Consider the following 23,262-nt stretch of genomic DNA (forward strand, 5'->3'; position numbering starts at 1 on the left):
TGAATAGGTCGAGAGATCCCAATATCAAATGCACTGGTGTATAGGGAGCCCCCTTGAAGCTGTTCTCTGGAGTGTACAGGGGGTGCAAGCTCCCCCACACTCTCTGCATCCCTTCCTCCCTATATTAGTTCTGCTGTATTCAGGACCCTCTATCTCTATGTGGGGAACTATCAAAGCCTGCCAGATGTGAAGCACCTTGGCTCACACACACCCCTTGCTAGTCCAGTAACAGGTAATTGATATTTAGCTAGAAAATGTCCACCTGGGCTTTTAAACTCCACAACAAAAATAAACAGTTCACCCCATGGTATAACTGAAGGTGCAGACCCTTACCCTATCCTGGGCATTTTGGATTAAGACCAGGGATTTCCTCTCCTGTCTTAGCTTCACCCAGCACAGCACTCCCCCTTGGGGGAAGCAGACAAGCCTTCTTATCTCACCTGTTGGGTCCTGATAGGTTATTGACTCCTCCTGGACCTTCTAGCCACTGGAGGTCCAAGTCTTATTGATTTTGCTGTTACTAGAACCTGAGTGTCTTCTCGAGGCACTGCCGAGAGGTCTCAACTAATTGCCCGTTTCTCAGGTGACACTTTTCTTTCGGGAGGACATGTCAGGGTGACAATACAGCCATCAATGGGGCAGAGCAGGCCTGGTACGCTCCATCACAGAAACAAAGGGTTTGCGTTTGGTAGAATTAAGCTTGTGATAAAATACATGAGATACAAAAAGGAGCAAATCAATTAAAATTACTATAAGGTTTCTATAAATCACTGAGACAACAACCATGTGATTTGTCCATACCTAAGAATGAATTAAATTAAAAAGAGAAAGTTGCCTGGGATTTTTTCTGGTAACAGACGTGGACGTACTTAAAATAGAACTAAATAACTTCAGAATAGCTATTGTTTTAATAGCACTTTTTCTGTATCTAAAGCACAGCAGAAATGGGAGATTTAATATTGCTTCTTTTCTTCATGTAAGAATAATTTAGGAATTATTAACTATATGGATTTCATAAATCAAACACTATCCATTCAATTAAAAAAATAAAGTGTTACCTCTTCTAGCACATCACCACATATTGTTAGGTGACACATTGTTATGTATTTCCTCCAAAACTTTGTAACTTAGATAAATTAAATATTAGGCACACAGACATACACATTCTATCTTTCAGTGAGGTGTAATGTGGAAGTGTCCATTTCCTCATTCCTACACAGCTCTGTTTAAGCACCTCAGAGCTAATTTACAGTCAGATACTCATCAAAGCATGTCTCTTTCCTTCTGCTACAACCTTAGCTAGCTGCCAATGACTTCTTAGGTGTTTAGGAGCCCAGAAGGTCAGGTGATCATGAGCTCAGCTCAGCTCACCTCGCCCAGTCATTCACAACATATGCACCACATCAGCAGGAATGATTGATAACTTAATGAATAACAACTCACAGGCTTGTTCCCTCCTCCAAATCTCAGAGATACACTCAGCATACAGTATATATTTGCTCCTGAAACAACAGGCAATGCTTTGGTTTTAGGAAACGTCCTTGCCTATCTTTTCTTTGATTCTCAGGATCATATCCACTATCCAATGCATGTGTACAACTAGTTCCTGTTCAGTTTTTAATTGTCATTCTCTTGTAATAATTCAGCCAAATTTTCAAATACATCCTCTAACAATTTGCAAGCATTTTTGCAAGTACGGATGTTTACACCTGCAATTTTTCATGCCCAGTCATTTGAACATGCAATACCTTGGATTTTTGTGTGAATTTGTGCAGGCAAATCTGGTTAACCTACCCAGTGTACAACCCCAGTTGGAAAAAAACTGAATGCACATTTTTAGAAGCCTGTTTAAGATCCCATTGATAATGTGGCCTATAATGGGCCAGATACAAAGCCCATTGAATTTAGAGGAGGGTGTTTCCATTGACTCCAGTGGGCTTTGGCTCAGTTCACAGCAGTATTCTGTGCTTGTAAAAATAGCTCTTCAGCAAAGCTGGCCTTCATAATGGTGGAATGGCATGTGTCTCTGGAGGAGCTTTCAAGGTTTCCAAGAGTCCCAGGCGAACAAAGACTTTTGTGCCTTGTTTCTTAAAATTTACTGTTGTGAAATTAAAACCAAACAAAACAAAAACAAAACCCTAGTTCCGTTTAGCTACTCTTTTTTTCAACTGCAAACTACGGATTCCTTTAAAATATTTATTTTTGCCACCTGATGTTCCTGCATCTGAAAAATGTGGCCAATAGAATTTACCTAAATAAGTTCCCTTCGCATCTGGGTGAGAGTGGCAGAGTCTCACCTGTTCTCTCTTAGCTAGGATTTAACAAATATAGAGTGAAGATCTTGTTCACTTCCCTTTCTCAACAGAGCTAAAGAACCATATCCTGATCCCTGTTTTGAGCCATAGAATCATAGGACTGGAAGAGACCTTGAGAGGTCATCTAGTCCAGTGCCCTGCACGCAAGGCAGGACTAAGTATTATCTATGCTTAATTCTAAGGTTAAAAATTCAGAAGTCTTACTTCATCATCTTTCTTTCAACTTTAGATTTTCAACCCTATAAAATAAGAACTTTTTTTCTGGCCTTGTGGCTTAGGATCAGGCTATGGATCCGCAACAATTTCTGCCTGTGAAGAATCTCCTTACTCACTTACTGTGGCTCTTTAAGGGCAAAATCATTCTGTTAGATTTGTGCACTGATCTAAACAGATGGGCAGAGCCAATGGCACTGAGGCAGACTGCATCTCAGTGGAATCCCCAAGGTCATCAAGAGCTGAGCCAAGATCAGACCAATAGACTGAAACTGCGTCAGGGTCAGGTTTAAAGGTATTCCCACCGCAGGCAGCTCTTCTGTAAGCTTGAGAAGTGGACAGAGCCAGTAGGGGATGATGCCTGGGGAGTCGGGAAAAAGAAGGCACATCAGGAGGAGAGGAAGGACACCTTCATCGAGCTGCAGGTTGGAGAACTATGTAACTTTTCTGTTTGTGTTAAAAAACATGAGGAAGAATGCTCATTAGATAATGGAATTTTTCCCCTGTGATTGTATTATGATTTTTGAAGATATGTTATAATATTTTAAAGTTTCTTTTTGCATGTGAAAATAGCGTGATTATATTTTAGATGATATTGTTTAGCTCATTGGCTATATTTTACATCTGTACATCTATATTGTATTTTATTAAGTTTAGATTTTCTCTCTCCCTGTCTGTATCCCTCTCGATACATACATGCACACACACACACAATTTTAGGGTCCCATTCTGCTCCCATTGGAGTGACTGGGATTTGGGGGTTGGACTAGATGACCTTCTGGGGTCCCTTCCAACCCTGATATTCTATGATTCTATGATTCTATGAATGGGAAATGTCCCATTAACTTTAATGGGCACAGGATGAGGACTTATATTGTAGTAATGATATGGCTACAATGTTTCTGGAAAGGGAGGGTAATTCTTTTCTCTGCTTCCATACATATGTACTGAAACATAACAGTAAATAAAAATGAAGCACCAGAACCTCAGCTGGGGTCTATTGGCATAGCTGTTTTGACTTAATTGGTGGTTTGCCAATTTATACCAATTGAAAATCTGGCCCACAAGTCTTAAACAGTGCATAACATTGAATAAAATATAAAATGCAGGCAAAATAAATTGATTTAGTCTGCAAGTAGTTTTGTAAACTTTAAGAACTGTAATCAGACACAAGAGACAATGTCTTCCTTCATTTCTAATGTGTTGCTCCTCATGTTTTGTGATAGGTTAGCTTGCAAATTACAATTTTGTTAATGAAAAACAGTTTAACTTAAACCAATGGAAATTAAAATGGCTTAACTTTGAATACATTCAAACCTTTTTTAAAAATTAAAAGTACCCTACTTCACCAATTTCTTTACCTCCCTATGCCTAAAGCTTAGAAACGGCTCTCTACTATAATTTCATTGTGGTTACAAAGCGTGGAGCAAATAGGGACCACCTTTTAAATGTGACATACAAGGCCCCTGTGTGCTAGTTGTTTCATGCAACCTGTGCATTGGGGCAACTCACAGGCCCAGGGATCCACCCTTGCAGAGCAGCTTTCAGGGTCAGGGTATGAAATTGCAATCACAGTAGTGAATTTCCATTGCTATATTTTTGTGTATGCAAAACTTTGGATTTGAGCATATAAACTAAGTTGTTCACAGACTAAAAATGTGGCGACAATAAAATATGCCCATAATAGTACAGGTGGGATTGTGGTCTCTTTGAAAATTCTGAGTTCACTTACAGTTGTTTAATCCCCATACAAACCCGATTCTCATTTAGAATAAGGACTCATTTCCACTCTGATAGTATAAAAAGGTTTTAAAGGGATGTAAATGTAACATGCCAGTGAGGTATGAAGAAACCTTTGACTACATGAGTAGTAGGTTTGCACAGACGTAACTAAAAGCAGAAGTGGGGCCACTGTGCCTTTGGTGTACATGATAATTTATCTGCTATCCTTTCAGGCTGCTCAGCAAATCTCTGCATGGTTCTGTAATCCACATGTAACCTTTTGGCAGGTGGTTAATGGAAGCAAAAAGGGTTCGATATATCTAGGCTCCCTCTTGACAAGTAACTAAATTGGCTCAAGCTCCTTCCCAGAAATCTAGGAAAACTAAACACACCCTCCCTGAGTACCTTTAATGGCCAGAATTTCCCACACTGAGACTGTGTCCAAACAGAGGGATACTTATCAGGGGAAAGGGAATGTAGTCACAAACGTTGGAAACCAGCGCTGGAGTCCTAAGAAAAGAAGTGCCCTGAGGCAGGGTGTGGGAGGCTCAGGTAGGAAGCAGGTGGAGTTAGGAGGAAAATAGGGGCAGTGTGAGAGCTAGGGGTGGCCCAGGATAGCAGGGGAAACTCCCAGCGGAACCCAGCCTGTCCCTGCCTCTCTCTTATCCATGCCCAGCTCCTGCTCCCCACATGGAGCTCTTCTGTTTGGGTGCCCCTGTTACCCAGCTCCTAACATTTCTTGGCTCTCGCTCCATCCCAGGATCCCAGTGTCTTTCCTGCCCTGCTGGGTCCCAGCTGCAGGGTCTCCAACTCCCTCCACATTAACTCCCTCCTCCCTCCTGAGCACCTGCCTGATTGGGCCCAGAAATGGCATGTAGTGGCTCTGAGGAGACTGTGCAGGCGGGGGGGAGGGGGAAGGAGCTACCTGGCTTAAGACAAGTAGAAGTACCGGAATGTCATTCTGTCTCCTAAAAAAAGTGCCAGAGCAATATTTCAGAGCATTTCAGCATGACTTAAGTACTATGGGAAACCCAGCAACAGTACAGATATAGAAACACAAAGTAAAATACCCATCTCCTTCCAGTAACTTTGACACTATCCCATCTAACTCCCTTCCCACCGCTGGTGAGAATGTCCAACATATAGTGGAACTAGAAAAGGTTCAGAAAAGGGCAACAAAAATCATTAGGGGTATGGAACGGCTTCCGTATAAAGAAAGATTAATAAGACTGGGACTTTTCAGCTTGGAAAAGACAAGGTTAAGGGGAGATATGATTGAGGTCTATAAAATCATGACTAGTATAGAGAAAGTAGAAAAGGAAGTGTTCTTTACTACTTCTCATAAAACAAGAACTAAGGGTCACCTAATGAAATTAATAGGCAGCAGGTTTAAAACAAATAAAAGGAAGTATTTCTTCACACAATGCACAGTCAAACTGTGGAACTCCTTGTCAGAGGATGTTGTGAAGGCCAAGACTATAACAGGATTAAAAAAAGAACTAGATAAATTCATGGAGGATTGATCCATCAATGGCTATTAGCCAGGATGGGCAGGAATGGAGTCCCTAGCCTCTGTTTGCTAGAAGCTGGGAATGGGTGGCCAGGGATGGATCACTTGATGATTACCTGTTCTGTTCATTCCTTCTGGGGCACCTGGCCCTGGCCACTGTTGGAAGACAGGATACTGGGCTAGATGGACCTTTGGTCTGACCCAGTAGGGCCATTCTTATGTAACAGTCTCTTGACCATACCCCCTCACCCATCCACCAAACCCCACTCACAGTTGAGTTGCCATAGTTCAAGTGTCTCTTTACAGATTTGTCTCCAATCTAGCTGGTTGCCTGGTCCTGCTTGAAGGCTCTACTACCCAACCGAGCTAAGTGTTTCAGCTTTATTAAGGTGTCTGTAGGTGGAGCTCACCAGACCTGTCTCTGCAAACATTAGCTTTTCCAGAGAAGTCTTTAGTCTGTATCATCTACCATAGCAAAGTACCCACAGAGGAAGAGACAGGAGTTCCTCAGGACTACTGAGCAGATCTTAGTTGCTTGAAAAATGAGACATATACATTCTCTCTCCTCCTTTTCCCCTAAGCCCTACCCTCAAAGTCCATGTATGTATGGTTATGGTGACTTCCCAAGTGTCACTATAGGAATTGTGGGTAGCAGCCTATGCAAATGAAGTTTTCTATGGAAATAATTTCCCCTTTTTACCAATAGAGATAGAATGATTTTTCTCCTCTGGAGCTTCTGGCCATAGGGCTTACATACATGTGTATTTCTTTAATACTCGAGTACTGAATTCACGTCTTGATTGTACAGGCTGAGTTTTTGAATCTTGACCTTTCACATTATTTCTCATCAGGGCAGAGTAAATCCTGCAAAGGGTATAAAGGGGGAAGCAGCTGCTGAACTTATCAGTGGCTTGCTGTATGAATTTAGCAGCAGTGAAAGCTGTATTTGATCAGCTTCACTGTCATCAGTGGAAGTCATTGTAGCCATTACTAACTAATGAATTGTTTAAGGGGACATAATGGCTAGTTTGTCTAGTCAAAATGCTATAAACACAACCTTTGAAAACAGTGTTCTATTAACTCACAAGAAAATGGACTCCATTGTTCTTTAATTTTTTAAATGGGATGTATTCCAAATCAATTAAGGAGCTAAGACAAATTTCCTGGTGTATTTGTGGTATCTAACTGTTCTTTTGAGTTGCTGATGAAAAAAGATAGCTGCAGTGTAACAGTCAATGGACCAATGAATCAGGTAAAGGAACCAGAAAGGAGATTTATGTAATCTTAATATGAATAAATTGGCTCCCAAAGGGCCATTAAATAAGACATGTTTGCCTTCTTCCTAAGACTCCCAGTGGTTTTTAATAATGAACACTTATATTTAAAGGCTTCTGATGTTTCTATATTCCTTTGAGTGGCCAGAAAATATTCATGCCTCTTTATTGTTAGTGTGTTTTCATTAAGGGCATTTCCTCCTGCCTATTTTGGTGTTCACAAAAGATCAGATAATAGATCTGAATATAAGAGATCCCCTCCTTATGCATAATAAAACTAAGTGCATTTCTCTTTTGATATATTGAATTAGTCCAACCTTTCTGCCTGGATCAATTGACTTGTATTCTGATTTATCCACATATATTGTGGCCCAATAAATCAAACAAAGAGGTTTATAGTTTTAATATCAGAGTTTAATGTACTTTTTCCAGAGTGCAGAGGCCCCTACCTAAATACCAGCAGGCCTGCAGTTAACTCCCTGCTCAAATCTCCTGGTAGCATAAAGGATGTGGTAATGGAGCAGGGATATTTGGCAGATGGATTAGGAGGTAGGCCGGAGAAAGCTATAAAAACACGGGGTGGGATCCCTGGAGGTACTTAGGCCCTAGAGCCCCTTGGCACCTAAGTATTCAGGGTACAAGTTCCCTCTGTGCCTATGTTTCAACCTTTGGGCCTGCACACAGCTGCCTCCGTCTAGACATCCAGATGCCGTCTGCTGCCTAAGCCCCAGAGTGATTCATGAGTCAGGGAAAGACAGGGGTTTGGCCACCTAAGTCACATGTGGGGCCTGATCTGGGGGGCATGCTCAGAGGTTACCTACTGGCTTGGGATCCATTCAAAATCCAGCTAGAGGAGCAGGTGGTGGTGCTGCCCACCTTATAACTTTAAGCCCAGGTTCAATTCCCCCCCCTCTGTCAGAAGGGGAGAAGAGGGGGTTTCCCACCTCTCAGGAGAGTGCTCTAATCACTGAGCTATGGGATATTAACATTGAGTGCCCTCAGTCTCTTCTCGTGAAGCTGTTGCACTCTGGATAAATAATGAAGAGTGGTTGGATCAGGGGGACTGGACACTGGGATCTCCCAACTCCCAGGTGGGTGCCATAACCACTGGACTACACAACCTCACTCTCTGTCTGGTCCAATAACTATTTAAATATTTATCTACAGTGGAACAGTTTGATCCATGATTGGTTATGCATCTAACCATTAGGCTAAATGTTATAAAGTGGGCACCTCCTCCTCCTCCTGCCATTTTTGGGTGGAACAAAGCAGGCACCTAACTCAAACCCTCAAGAGATTCCTTGAGTACCTAAGCCATCTGACTCTAGGCAGCAGGTTCCTGTTTGTGGCTCCCTGCAGCTTGGAGTTAGGTCCTTATCTCCAAGAGAGGAGCGGGGCTCGGACACAGCAGCATTTCCCACTGAAGCAACTCCCCACCTTATCTGCTGGCTATTGTGGATCACATTCTTAGGGGCCTCTCTCTCACCCTTCATTGTGTAGGGTGTTAAGAACCTAACTTGGCTTTGTGAATCGCTGTCGTTCCTTTGGTTTTCTAGGTGCCTAACTTTTGCTTAGGATTGCAATGCCTAAGGGTATATCTACACAGCCATGGCAGTGCTTTAACATGGCTGTGTAGTCACGGCTCCAGTGCTGGGAGAGAGCTTTCCCAACGCTGTCATAAAACTACCTCCGCAAGAGGAATAGCTACCAGCGCTGTAGCACTGTCTACACTGTTTTTTCACACCCCTGAGTGAAGAAAGTTTCAGTGCTGTAAGTGGCAGTGTAGACAAGGCCAAGTCCCTTCCTAGATCCTATCTTTGCTCCCTGCTAAGTCCAAGGGAAGAACTTGGGAAGTGGAAGACCTCCACCCCTGCTCCTGGGCTGCAGTGTGAGCAGGGACTGTTTAATTTGCTTTTCAGTTTGTGGAAACTTCTGCTCTCTCTTGTGGTGGTACTGTTTTTGAATGCTAAATCTCGCAAACACAATCTTGGTGAGACCTTTTTTCTGGGTGAGAGACCCTGTGTACTCCTGTTACATTAGATAGCCAATACGGAAAAAACGGCATCATATTCATCAGGCACTAATCATTATACTGCCATTGAACCAGGGGCTGGTGTTTTTAGACTGAACATCTGCCTTGGGATCCCCTTTTCTAAATACTCTATCAACATAAGAAGATAGCCAGAAAAGGACATTCAACTATTTTGTTTCCCAGGGTTCTGAAATGGATGCAACTTGACCAACCATTTTATTAAAAACGCATTCCTTTGAATGTTTCTCAAGTAGTGAACCTGACACAAGTAATTCTCACTTTTCTAGCTAGTCAGTCAGGCTGCAGACAGAAGGGCTGGAAGTCGGGGTGCTGCTCCACCCCCTGGCTTGACGTGGATTTCATTATAGACAGGGTTTACAGTTTGGTTCAATGGCTCTCAGCACCCCTACTATACAAATTGTTCCAGCACCCCTGGCTGCAGAGGGAGGTCCAAAAAGCAACAAGGAGAGGAAAAATATTCAGGCAAGCAGCAAGGAAAAAGACTTAGGATCCGAGGACCACATCATCAGCTGGTGTTAATCAGCCTGCTGCCCATGGAGCTATGCCACTTTACTGCAGCCGAGAATATAGCTCTCAGAGCATGTGTGTAGATCAGGAAGGGGAGTGTACTGACAGAAAGGGGCGGCGGAGGACATAGAGAGGGCTGTAAAAGTAGGGATGTTAAAAAAGAAAAAAATTGAGTCTGCACTGAAGAAAGTGGAAGGACGAGTGTACATGTCTGTTTTCTGAAAGGAGGCATGACCTGAACCCACATGCACTGGGCTGCACTTCTACCCCTGTATGTTTAAGGTTAATAATTTATTTACAAATCAAAGAAGGGCAGAATTTTTTTTATACAATTCAGCACACAGTTTACTGCAATAAACAAAAGAAAGACTAAATATAGCACAGTATGAAAATCTTCTAAATAGTCATAATGTTGTAGATGCTGCACTTATTTTTGACAGTCAATGGGTCACCTACTTCTCAAGTGAGCTATATTTCACTTCTCAATTATAGACTGTTGTGTCAGTTTCAGAAATTCAATGAAAAATGCCAAATGAATGAATAAGTCAAAATATTTGAAAAACTAGATTTTCTTAGTGAGAGTTTGCAGTGCATTCTTTTTACATTGCGTTAGACATTCTAGGTAAATTAATAACCTTTTTGTACATGAAAATGTAATGTTATTCAAGATACTTATGTTGCAAAGCAACCATGGCCCAAGCTTTGGTTGTGTCACATGTGGTAAGCATTCCTAGTCGGACTGATTTTGCATCGGTGGTGTTTTAATAATAATAATGGAAAGAAAAAAAAAAGTCAGGCTGAGCCTTCTGGTTTTTATTTTAGCAATGGAAATATCAGAAAGGAAATAGCATGTAGTCCCCCACATGTTGTATAACATGAGTTATGCACAATGGGGCACATAGTGGAATGGAATTTTTTTCCCCATTACTGCATAGCAGCCCCCACATTTTTTAAAGAGCGGGGGAGCGTGATGGTGATGCACATTGGGCCTTTTAATACAGATAGGAAAAATGTTCCCCAACCGAGGAAATTCTATTAAATGAAGAACCTCTCTGGAGTTAGAAAGGCCCTTCTGGCCTGGTTTGGAAAGTTGTGATAAATTACATGCTATTGTAGTTGTTGAGCTGTTTTTTTGTTTAAATACCTCAGTATTTAGCAATATTGTTTATAAGCTAAATACATATTTTATTTATCAGGGGACAACTTTTTAGTTAGGGTGTGAGATGTGAGAAAAAGAAAGGTTTAAAAAAGGTTTGCCAAGACAATCTCGTATATTAGAGTGGGGTGGGTTCCTCTTGGGCCTGGGGCTTGTGCACGTTAGGGAGGAGGGAAGAAGTGTGCTAGGATCTTTCCTTCCTTCCCCTTGTGCTCTCTGCACTCAAGGGAGCATGGGGCCTGATCCAGCACTCCTCCATACAGTTTTATAGGGCTCAGAAGAAAGTAGGATCTTAGCTTGGTTCTCCTCAGTGCTAGCCCATGGAGTGGAACCCATACAATATGGGGAGTAGGTCGTCTACCATACAGCAATATCTGCGCTGTTTCTGAATAATGGAGATCTCCAGGAAGCATCCTTGAGTTTCATTCTACCACTTACCAGATGCTGAAACTAAAGGGATAGGTAAATTTTTCAAAAGTGCCCAGGTCCCATATACAAAAGAGACATAGGAGCCACAGTCTCATTTTGTGCTTCTAAGTTTCCAAGTCACTTTTGAAAATACAACTTAAGCTCTTAAGTCACTTGGGTGCTTTTGAAAATTATACTTTGTCTTATTGATAATTGTCAAGGTTCCTCCCCCACTCTGAACTCTAGGGTACAGAGGTGGGGACCTGCATGAAAAACCTCCTAAGCTTATCTTTACCAGCTTAGGTCAAAACTTCCCCAAGGTACAAAATATTCCACCTGTTGTCCTTGGATTGGCCGCTACCACCACCAAACTAATACTGGTTACTGGGGAAGAGCTGTTTGGACACGTCTTTCCCCCAAAAATACTTCCCAAAACCTTGCACCCCACTTCCTGGACAAGGTTTGGTAAAAAGCCTCACCAATTTGCCTAGGTGACTACAGACCCAGACCCTTGGATCTTAAGAACAATGAACAATCCTCCCAACACTTGCACCCCCCCTTTCTTGGGAAATGTTGGATAAAAAGCCTCACCAATTTGCATAGGTGACCACAGACCCAAACCCTTGGATCTGAGAACAATGAAAAAGCATTCAGTTTTCTTACAAGAAGACTTTTAATAAAAATAGAAGTAAACAGAAATAAAGAAATCCCCCCTGTAAAATCAGGATGGTAGATATCTTACAGGGTAATTAGATTCAAAAACATAGAGAACCCCTCTAGGCAAAACCTTAAGTTACAAAAAAGATACACAGACAGAAATAGTTATTCTATTCAGCACAGTTCTTTTCTCAGCCATTTAAAGAAATCATAATCTAACACGTACCTAGCTAGATTACTTACTAAAAGTTCTAAGACTCCATTCCTGGTCTATCCCCAGCCAAGACAGAATATAGACAGACACACAGACCCTTTGTTTCTCTCCCTCCTCCCAGCTTTTGAAAGTATCTTGTCTCCTCATTGGTCATTTTGGTCAGGTGCCAGCGAGGTTACCTTTAGCTTCTTAACCCTTTACAGGTGAGAGGAGCTTTCCCCTGGCCAGGAGGGATTTCAAAGGGGTTTACCCTTCCCTTTATATTTATGACAATAATCAATAAGGCTCTAAAAGTCACATTTGAAAATGGGATTTAGGCTTCTAAATCTTAGACATATTTTTATTCTTAAAGTGTTGATGAAGCACACCAGATCTTCTAAGAGAACTTTACATTTAACTATTAAATGCTATGTTTTAATCAAAATATAATGAAAAAAATCATTTTTAGAACTTAGAATATATGAATTCTTACACCATACTACCATTATATGCTGTAGCAATATCATATGCATTAAGATTTTCATATTGATCTCCATGGATCTATTTAAAACAACTAACATGCTAATGCTAATTTGATGAGAACACATCATGATAATGATCATCATGTCACCTGTATTAACCTCCCACAAGTGGACATTATTCATTTCAATCCACTGTGGTCCTAGTCAGTATGCAGACAGGGATAACAGTAGATAGATATATTGCCACTTTGAAGTAGCTAGCTTGGTGGGCTAATATCCATTACCCTCTAATGTGCCTTCTCATGGAGTTTGTGGTAGCCCAGGAACAAAAGAATTGCTGTGGAGGCAATGCAACAGTGTGTAGAATACAGTAACAAGGTGGGCACATGATATTGTAAAGTGTAAATCTCCAAAATTAAATTACAGTTAATTTTCACTGCAGAAGACATCTTTAGGCCTGCCCTCTATCTCCCATTATATAGCACCAGACATTCATTTCCCTGTAGCTGTCCATACTAACACAACTGTGCATTTACGTAAGTAACTGTGCACACTTCAATATGGCTTTGCCCAATCTGCAGATTTCAAGAAAGATCAGATTATTAACACTCTCCATTGCCTTTTCATTTTTTCCTGCTCGGCAAGCAGTTATGGAGCAGCATCGACTTTATTACTCTATCATTGAAAAAAGATCTTAAGTTAATACAGTATTACTGTTACTCATGACATCCTCAGAGCAAAATGGGTTTTAGTATTCAGAGTTATTCTCACAGTCTACTTCTTTGATCTTAATAGAAATCTGTTCTCACTTGTTTTTCCTCAATAACGCTACCTATGCCTACATAAATGTAATCATGCACATATTATTACTGCACTCAAAATATGCTAGACTCTTTACTCTAAGCACCTTACATTGGCAATAATAAGTCTGCCAACATTCATTTTATTTTTTGACATGACACAAGAGGATGACAAACAATGGGGAGTAGAGATGGACAAGAATTACAATAATGTTTCCTAGCTTTGGCTCACGTGCTTCTTAGTGGTTCTATTAAATTAATTCTTGATATTAAAAATTGGTGAATTAACTCACTTTTCAACAATTCACATATTTGGTCTGCCTATGGATAGAGCTGGAAAAACAATGGAAAATTATTTTCATAGCATCATAGGATTGGAGGGGACCTTGTGACTGGGTGTGCATACCCAGCACTAGCCAAGACGGGGTTAAACCCACATTATGGACAGCGGAAGTCCCACCCCGAAGGCTTGACTGACATGCTCCAGATGCTGCAGCAGTATAAAGGGAGGAAGCTGGATGCTGGAGAGGAAGGACCTGTGCTGGGAGTTCCCGGTGAGGACTGGCTTAGCCTCTGCCTGCAGAGATCGGAGGCCCCAAGGGTCATCTTGGACTCCTGCAACCAACGGAGCCCCAGGAAGTGACTGGTGCTGCAGAGCCTGGAGATCCCGAAGCCTCATGGGCAGTAGGAAGTAAGCCAGGGAAGGTGACGGAGTGGTATATCCCACCCAGGTAAGCTCATCGTCTTTCAGTGGGATTCCCTGCTGAGCCAGTGACAGGACCGCTCCGCCATTGCCAGGGCCCTGGGTTGGGACCTGGGAGAGTTGGGTAGGGCTGGACCCCCCCCTACCTGGGCCACCAGCCATCCTTGCTGGTGGCCCCGCAAGTGCTGGCTACTAGCCTGTACTATTGACTCTGGCTACTAGGCCTTGCTGCCCTGCAGCAAAGGGCCACACTATTGACTCTGGCTACTAGGCCACACTGCCCTGCACCACAGGGCCACACTATTGACTCTGGCTACTAGGTCACGCTGCCCTGTATCAAAGGGTAGCTCTATTGCCTCTAGCCATTAAGCCATGCTACCCCGGCCCCAGGGCTATTAACTTTTTGCTGGTCCTTAGACCCCAGGGTGGTAAGGTCAGAAACGGACAAGTGGACTTAACAGCTGTGTCCGTGTACCCCCTGGCACCCGCCTTTCTGGCCAGGGTGTGCATACACCATCACACATGGTGGAGAATGTGGGCAATGAGCAGGAGTTGCTGAGAAGTCCAGAAGAAGGGAACTAGACAGCGAGACCCCCCCACACCAGTCAGAAATGGATACCGAGAAACTCCTGAAGTGGATGTTAGAAAGTCAGCAGCAGCAGGCAGCCCAGCAGCAGCAACAGCAGGCCCAGCTGATGCAGCAGATGGCAAGTCAACACCAGCTCCAGATGACCCAGCCTCAGGAGCAACAACAGCAGCTGCTTTGTGAGTTGGCTGCCCAGCACCAGACTCAACAGGAGTGTCTGATCCAGCAGGTGGCAATGCTATTATACCTGGTCGGACCATCATGGCCCATCCCTGAGTTGTTTCTAGTCACCTTTGAATGGGTCGCTACAGCTGACCGTTGGCCCCCAGAGCACTGGGCCACATTATTGGCCCCCCTATTTAACTAGCCAGGCATAGCCCACCTACCACAGCCTCAATCCTTGTGAAGCCTTGTAGTATCCCCGAGTGAAATCCGCCATATTGGATCACACTGGAAGTAGCCCGGAGACCTACCACCAGCAGCTCTGCAAAGAATGAAACCCCCCTGGAGCTCGACCACAGCCTGTGGCCTAGCACATGTGGGACTATTGGTGGAGATGATTGAACCTGCAGAACTTAACTGGGCCCCAGGTGGCAGAGACAGTGGCCCTAGAACAATTCATGCAGATACTGCCAGCAGGTGGGAAGGAATGGGTAAAATGCCGGTGATGCTGGCGGAAGCCATGGACCTAATGGAGGGCTGCCTGGTGGCTGATGGGATCGAGGCCTGACCCCGGAGGTCTGGGAGCCCAAAAAGGAGAGAGAGGCCGGCGGGGGGAACCCACAGAGGATGGAGCAGGGAGAATCCCAATGCCTATCCTGACTACCATTCACCAAACCCCCCAGTCCCAAACTCCAATGACATGCCAGCCAAACCCAGGCTAGAAGTGAAGGGCACCCACACAAGGGATGAGGCCCACCACAGGAAGACACTGGGCCCACGGAGACCCGAGACCACTGCTGGGAGTACACCCAAGAAGGGCACTTTCAGCGGGAGTGCCCATATATGGATTGTAACTACGGCCAAGTTTGGGTTGCTGGCCAAAGAGCACAGAAACGGGACTCAGAGAAGCTCCTGGTCCCTATATGAGTAAAAAAGATCCACACAACCGCACTAGTTGACTCCGGATGTACCCAGACTCTCATCTGGGAGGGGTTAGTCCCCGGCCTTAAACTCTCTGCGATGCAGATGCATCTGCAATGTATCCATGGTGACATTCGCCCTTATCCCACTGCCAGGGTGAGGATCAAGATCTGCCACCAGGAGGAAGTCCTCCATGTAGGTGTGACCCCCCAGGCTAGCCTACCCAGTACTGCTGGGGCAGGACTGGCCTGAATTCAGGGAGATCCTCCAGAAATACAAACAGCCAGCCCTGCAAGCTGTACACCATATAATCTTAAAGACAAGACAAGGCTTTTGCAGACATTGTCATAATTAGTTTGCAAAGACATGAAACCAATCTTGTTTGCAATGAAAATATGTTTCCCACCTTCCCAAGAACATCATCCTCTATTCTAAATATTGCTAACCAAAGTGTTAGCAAACATTCATATTCTAAATACATTCTAATCAAGGGTGTCAGCATGAGAATATCTGCATCACCTCATGACATGACAATGTTTTAGGACCAAATTCTGTGTGCCTTATTCTTGATAGTGCTGCTGAGATCAGTAGTGGAAGCAATCATGTTTTAGCCTTTAATCTGGTTTTCCAACGAGTTTTTAAGAAGAGCTTTAATTACATTGTGCTGGATTATTTGTAGTGCTGAGAAATATAAATACAATTATTCTACTGTTAAAGATCCTCATTCATGTAAATGTCTACCAGTTTTTGCTCTATGCAATCCTATTCGAGCCCCCAAATATCACTTTAGTGAGAGGAGATCAGGTTCGGGTATTAACTACAAAGTCTGGTGAACTGCAACATATTACAACAACATTTATGCACAACATCATCATGTTATGACTTGATCTCTGCAAATACTGGATTTTTCAGGTTGCTAGCAATTCTGAAAAAAGTAGTTTGCAGTCAAACCAAAATCTTTATTTAATTTTTTCAAAGAAAAACAAAATGTGTTCCAGGTTGAATGAAATGTTGATTTCAATATATTTTTAATTTAAAAATAAATATATTAAAATATTGAAATAAACTTCAAAGGAAAAGGTGTTGCAAACTGAAGAATTGAAACATTATTTTGAATATGTTGAAATGAATTATTCCAAATTTTTTGGAATTTTCTGGGATTTTTTGCCTGACACAAACAATTTGGAAAAACCAACATGGATTCATAACATGTTGCATTTTGTAAAAATATGCATTTTTCACAAAAAAAGTAGCTTGAAAAATGTTGCCCCGCTCTAATCATGCCTATGTCAGCTGAAATTCTGAGACCTTAATTTGGCAGGCTTGAGAACGGCCGTTTTGGATGGGTTTGGATTTCAACATGATCTGGTCCCTATAGTCACATGATGGAAAGAAGAGGGTTGAGAGAGAAGCTTGATGGAATTTGGATCAGCTCTGCAATACAGGAAACTCAGCTGGCATAACTCCAAACTGTAATTTGCCCTTTCTCCTCATCGTCGTACACAGTTGACACAAGGGCCCATCACAGTTTCAGTACTGGTACTCAAGGGAGTATAAGGATGCTTTGGTGCACACAGGATCCACCAGAGGGTAGAGAAGAGGAGGAGTCATGCCCCTGCTGTCCTACTTTGACCCTGCTTATAGAATAGACTGGATCACAGGCAGAGACTCTTTTTTTTCTTTTTTTTGCTGGTGGGTGCTGCCTCCCCCACTCTGCCCCAAGACCCCACCCCCACGCTGCCTCTTTCCACCCCATCTCTGCCCCCTCCCCCGAGGCCTCCCTGCCTGTCATTCACTCTTCTTCACCACCACCCCTGAGAGCCTCCCTCTTGCTCCTTTCTGCCCCCTCCTACTTTAAGGGCAAACGACGGGGAGAGGGGGCAGAGAGAAGTGAGCGACAGAGGTTTTGGGGAAGAGGTAGAGCGTGGATGCGATTATCAAGGGCCTTAGGGCACAGCACGGGTAAGGCCACAGGCTGTGGGTACTGAGCATCCCCCTATTTTTTTCTTTGGATGCTTGAGCCCTGGGGCCTATGGGCTGGGCGCACCAAAGGAAGCGGACGGCACTGGCCTAAAGGCACAATCCCTCCCCATTTTCCCATGGGCAAGCAGCTGTGCACTAATCCTTGCTTGGGCCAGTGGGTAAATGCCACAGTATGGCATAACAGAGCAGCAATCTGCAAAAGTAAGAGAGAAAAGGATTTAAGATAGTTAGCAATAAATCATAGCAGATCAATTAACATTTGTAGAAAAAAATCACATTCAATGAGATCTGACCCATGCCCTTTATTTACAAATTTCATGGTGTTATCTCCTTATAATAATTATTGTGGTATCTTCATATTGTTGTACTTGATTGTGCTCAGTTATGCATGGCTGTATTTTACTTGATATTTGCATGGGCTTCCTTTAAACATCTTGACTTGTACACTTCAGTAAATAAAGCAAGCATAACACACCTGGAATGATAATTAACCAATATATCATAATGTTGCTTTAGCACGCCTAGAGTTAAAGCAGAATTGGTCTATCTCGTAAGCCCTGATTTGGGAGGCTTAAATATCTCCGATCTTTCTCTCTAGGCATAGTCAGCACCTATTTCATTTTATTACATCTCCAACAAGCTACTTCTTTAACCAAAGCACTATTGCTCAACAACAGCAAACTATCAACATAACCTTGTCATTTCAATTTTTCACACATTTTCTCAGCCCATGTGTTCTATATCTTAGTGAATTCTTATCTCCCCGCTCCACTGCCAAAGGCATGTATGTAACAAAGCTTCATCTCTGAAATGTCAAAAATAATGGGGAAAAAAACCAAACCCTCACAAGAGAAATTGGCCACAGCCACTCCTGTGGATCCAAAACTCTTAGACTTCAGTTCATTAGCAGACCCTAAGTTGGATGGCTGTGCTATCACCTGCATGCTGCTGTGCTGTCTGTTTGCCAAAGGGCAGCAACAAATACCTCTTGAAGAATTGCTTAGTGTCAGAACTGGCTGCCAACTAGAATGGGAAACAAAATCCCATTGCACTACAAGTGAGCTTCCTTCCTTTTCTTCTTCCACTACCAGATGGTCTTTTCAAATGCCCAGACACACGTTACAGAGAGAAGAACTAAAGACACATAGTGGCTGCAAAATAGATGTTACAAACAACACTGAGACTAAGGATATTTTACTCAATTTCAAGATTTTCTGAAAAACATTTTGTGTTATTGAATTGTCTGAATGTGACATTGATTAATGCACTTTGCATCATTTGGCTGAAATCACAACATTTTTTGCAAATGGTTGGCTTGCAGCATGGTGGCGGGGCATACAACTCTACTCTGGGACGTACCGAAGAGCAACATTGCAGCTGATAGTAGGCAGGAAATCTTCAGTACCTCTTGAAATAAATCCAAATCAGTGCTAGTAGAATAAACCGGTAGCAGAGAAACCGAAGGCTTCCATCTTGCTCTTATGGATCAAGCTGGTTTAATTTTTAAAAGCCAGAGAGAGAAGGGTAGTGACAAGTAGGGGCCAAGACAAATAGCACAGCCTGTCCCCTGATGAAAATGGACAACAATTACCGCTGAATATCAACATTTATCCAGACAATGGTGATAGAGATACCACAGCTATTGTAACCACAAGACAGAACTACAGATACAAATGGGGGTAAGTGCTGACTTTATAAGCGACCTCTCCGCATTGTTGCGCCACCATTGATGCAACAGTTTTACAACTGTTCAACTTGTTCAAAAAGAATTAGTAACATTCGGAATAGGACCTGACATTTACATGAGCAACAAGAATATCCAGAGTGACAATAGTAAATATTAAAAATCAAACGAGTTTAGGAAGGGCTATAAACACTCACGTTTCAGGACATAAGATGACCACTATCTATGGGAGCACGTTATCCCATAATTACCTTTCTTGAACCTTGAGAGCAGCTGGTACTGGCCACTGTTGAACACAGGTTACTGGATGAGATAAACCACTGGTCTGATCTGAAATGACAATTGCTAAGTTCCTGTGTAACTCAGAAAATGTTAATTATAGCTCACAACTGAGATTGGATTATCAAGGTTCCTCTTCTGAGTAAGTTCTGTCAGGAGCCATTGGCAAAATTACGAAATATACTAGAACAATAATATACACAGTTAAAGAACAGGGAGTCACCACTCCATCATCTAAGAATTTACTTCTAAGTGGTTGAAGCCAGGTCTTGCCGTTTAATGCACATCCAGAAAGTCTTTTTTAAAAAATTGAATTTCTATGTTGTTCATGTTGTTTCCAAAGGAGGCTAATAAGAAACATTTCAGTCATTGCCATAAGAGTAATGGGTGATCTAATGCAAACACAGTGGGTCATTGTAACATTATCACAGCTTTGTGGACCAGTACCCAAATGTTATAGCATGTCAGTCACAAAAAATTTGGCAATGTTTCACTCTGGCTGCTCTGTGCCTTTCCCAGTTCCACGTCACATGTCATCAGCATTCATTACTGGGTTTGAAATAGATCACACACACAAAGTGGGCAACATGAGACTTGAGCTACTGCACCATGTGGTATGTGGATTACCCCCAAGTCTCTGAACCAAGGATTTGCTACATCAGACATTACTTTAGGACAGTATGAAAAGTCAGGTTTTCAGTCCACAATATTTTGTGCCAGAACTGAGCAATGCAATGGATTTTTTATCTTCCTTTTTAGTGCCATAGGAAAGCAATGAAGCTGAAGAACATAGCCATTGACACCACCTCTAAAAACAACAACATCATTGAACCGTAGTACTCAGAATCTGGGCACAGAGGGTATCAACCTTCTGATAAAGCCAGGAGACACATGACAAAAAGGGAAAAGTTACTCTTTGAAAAGCAAATTGTATAACGATCAAGTGAATGACACCAAATCAGACTGCCATCTGGCACTGAAATTGGTCTAAACTCTGCAATTTTGCTGCATGACATTTCATGGAAGAATAGATGGGAAAATATCTGTGCTTTAGTCAAACACAAAGTGTCCATTTGCTCGGGTTTATCTTGCCTTTTTTTTTTTTTATGTCCCACAGTAGGTGTTCCATGGCATTCTTCAGTCACTGGTTTGTCCTTGGTGGAGAAACAAATATATTTTAAGAAAAGATTTAACACTGGTGGCTTATGATAGGGCCTCTAACAAGCAGTTGTTTTTCTCATTGCTCTTATGCAATGTACGGTTACTTCTCTTCATGCAATGGCAGCAGTACTGAATACAATTCTTCAGGTAAAAATACACCTGAACTGATCTTTCTGTGGAGGTGGAAGTTCACTTGGTACTTGAAAACCATGTGTCTGGTGTCATCTGTAGGTAGCAGGTTGGGCATTACAATCTTGGATCATACCTACCGTGCTAAGAAATACTTGTTAGATGTTTGGTACACAATCCCATCTGCACTTCTTTTTACAGTCTCCGTTTTGCTCTTATGTCCAAGCATTTGATTAAAAAAAACACTCACAGACACAACCAAAGACCTCAAATTCCAATTAGAACAAATTCTGGACATGACTCCTGAGCTTGGAACAATCAGTTAGCAATATTTGTTACTCATTTGCATTGGAAACCTAAGGGACAAACTACATGCTAGCTGCCAGCATGGATTGCTTTGCTTGCCAAATTTGGACTCTCTGGCGAACAACTCATTGCTTTTCTAATTAACTCACTATAGCCACCATTTGCATAAATAAATTTCCTAATTGAAGCTTCCTGCATGGCATAACTTTGCACAAATACTGGGAGGACACATCCTGTGAGTAAATTGTAACCTACACATAAACATGTTCTTCTATTCATGGATTCCATACTGAAACTATTCACAAGAGCTGTATCTCCAGTATGTGAGATGGGTTGCTTTGGGTTGTGTTAACTGATCTTTTGCTTATGAATTTTATAAATGGGATAAAGGAGTCACAACCTTCCGGATCAGACTTTGTAATTAACAGGTCACTGTTCTAGGGGTTCAGCTAAGAAATCATAGGATCTGAGGGTTGGAAGGGACCGCAGGAGGTCATCTAGTCTAACCCCTTGCTCAAAGCAATCCCCAATTTTTGGCTCAGATCCCTAAATGACCCCCTCAAGGATTGAACTGACAACCCTGGGTTTAGTAGGCCAATGCTCAAACCACTGAGCTATCCCTCCCAGCCCTGGCAAGCATAGGTCATTAGTGAATATCTTACTAAGAATTTATAGGAACCTTTAAAAAACTTAAAGGACTATAAATAGAGCCATCTGAATTTTTGCATGAGAAAAAAAGACATGGTAGTTGTCAAGGGTACAGAAACATTAGGAGTTTATTTTTGGTTGATAAAATAAAATTTGAGAAGAACATAACTTGGAAAGGAAAGTCTCAGTTGTGAAAAATATTGCAAGCAGCTTGTTAAAATCACTAGTAAAAGAACATGCAGCATGAGAAGAGCATAAAGATATTGAGACGGAGTTTGCTTTTGGAAATGTACTGGGCATGGCCTGCCTCTTTAATGTTTGTTGTTGTTGTAGGGTATTTGGGTAGCATTCCCTGAAATAATTAGAATTAATGGAAAAGAAGCAGTTGGTGGGAGGGATTCTCTGGTCAGAGTAGGAAACAAGATGAATAAATAAAATAAAAGATTCCCACATCTGAAAATTGGAGACTATAAATGCTGGAGCAATGTGGAGCTGAAGCTGACCTTCCATGCTAACCAGTTCATAGGCAAGTTAGCTGCATAAAAACTATATCTGCAAGATCAGACCAGAATGTTTTTCCCCCCAGGAATCAGATAAACAGATCATAATAACTTATAGGGTTCCATTAAGGTAGAAATGTGCCCTGGACTGTAATGCCTGTAGATGGATTTGAACTGAAGTAAGCTGTGCTAGATTTCTCCAAAGCTAAATGTCGTCAAACTTTTGAGTGGCAGAATTGCTGAGACTGCCACTGCTTGCTGAGTGGAGTGAAACAGTACAACTTTATGAAGTTTCTTCTGCTGGGGCCATATCCTACTGAGCAGAACACTTTGCCATGCCACTTGATCTTGCTACAAAAATTCTTCCGAGTGCGTTCCTCATGGGGAAGTGGAGAATTGTAGATTTAAAGCAAGTAATGAATCGACTTCAGCATCCCATGTAAACCTTCATCAACTAGCTTCCATTTTAGGGACTGCTCTCTCCTACCTTTAACGTGATGCTCCTTCACATACTAATCACAATGTACTTTTTAGGAACTATTTCATGTGCTGGAAGTCTTAAAACAAAAAGTAAGACTTAAATCAAGAAGACTGACTCAGCAGACTTGCCAATATCTCCTGAGGCAGTTTAAAATGGGGCAAAGATCATACACAATTGCTGTGACAAACTCCACACAGAGCAGCAGTTGGTTACAGTCTATGTATCAGTATGCTGGAGAGACCAGCCCCAGGCAGAACCCCAGCATGCAGTTCTTAAGAGTAATAATCTGCATGGGAACTGTGCATAGAGGCTATTATCAGTCTGAAAATAAACACACACAAATAAAAGGACTGTACACTGAAAGTAGAATTGCAATATTTACAGTTAATCACTGCTTCCCAGTAAACTAAAGAAGGTTGTTTCTTGCAT

The 23,262-nt window shown here is 42.3% G+C and overlaps 1 long non-coding RNA gene across 3 annotated transcripts in view; it reads left to right on the forward strand.

Moving 5' to 3' along the window:
* The first annotated feature begins 2,803 nt into the window (after positions 1–2,803).
* The window catches only part of LOC140916574 (uncharacterized), a 110,845-nt gene continuing 90,386 nt past the window's right edge, over positions 2,804–23,262 (forward strand). For all 3 annotated transcript variants that reach the window (XR_012160555.1, XR_012160554.1, XR_012160556.1), the window contains exon 1: positions 2,804–2,953. This is a non-coding gene — a long non-coding RNA (uncharacterized LOC140916574). The remainder of the gene's footprint in view (positions 2,954–23,262) is intronic.

This window comes from Lepidochelys kempii, chromosome 8 (genome assembly GCF_965140285.1).
Source record: "Lepidochelys kempii isolate rLepKem1 chromosome 8, rLepKem1.hap1, whole genome shotgun sequence".
Taxonomy (NCBI): domain Eukaryota; kingdom Metazoa; phylum Chordata; order Testudines; family Cheloniidae; genus Lepidochelys; species Lepidochelys kempii.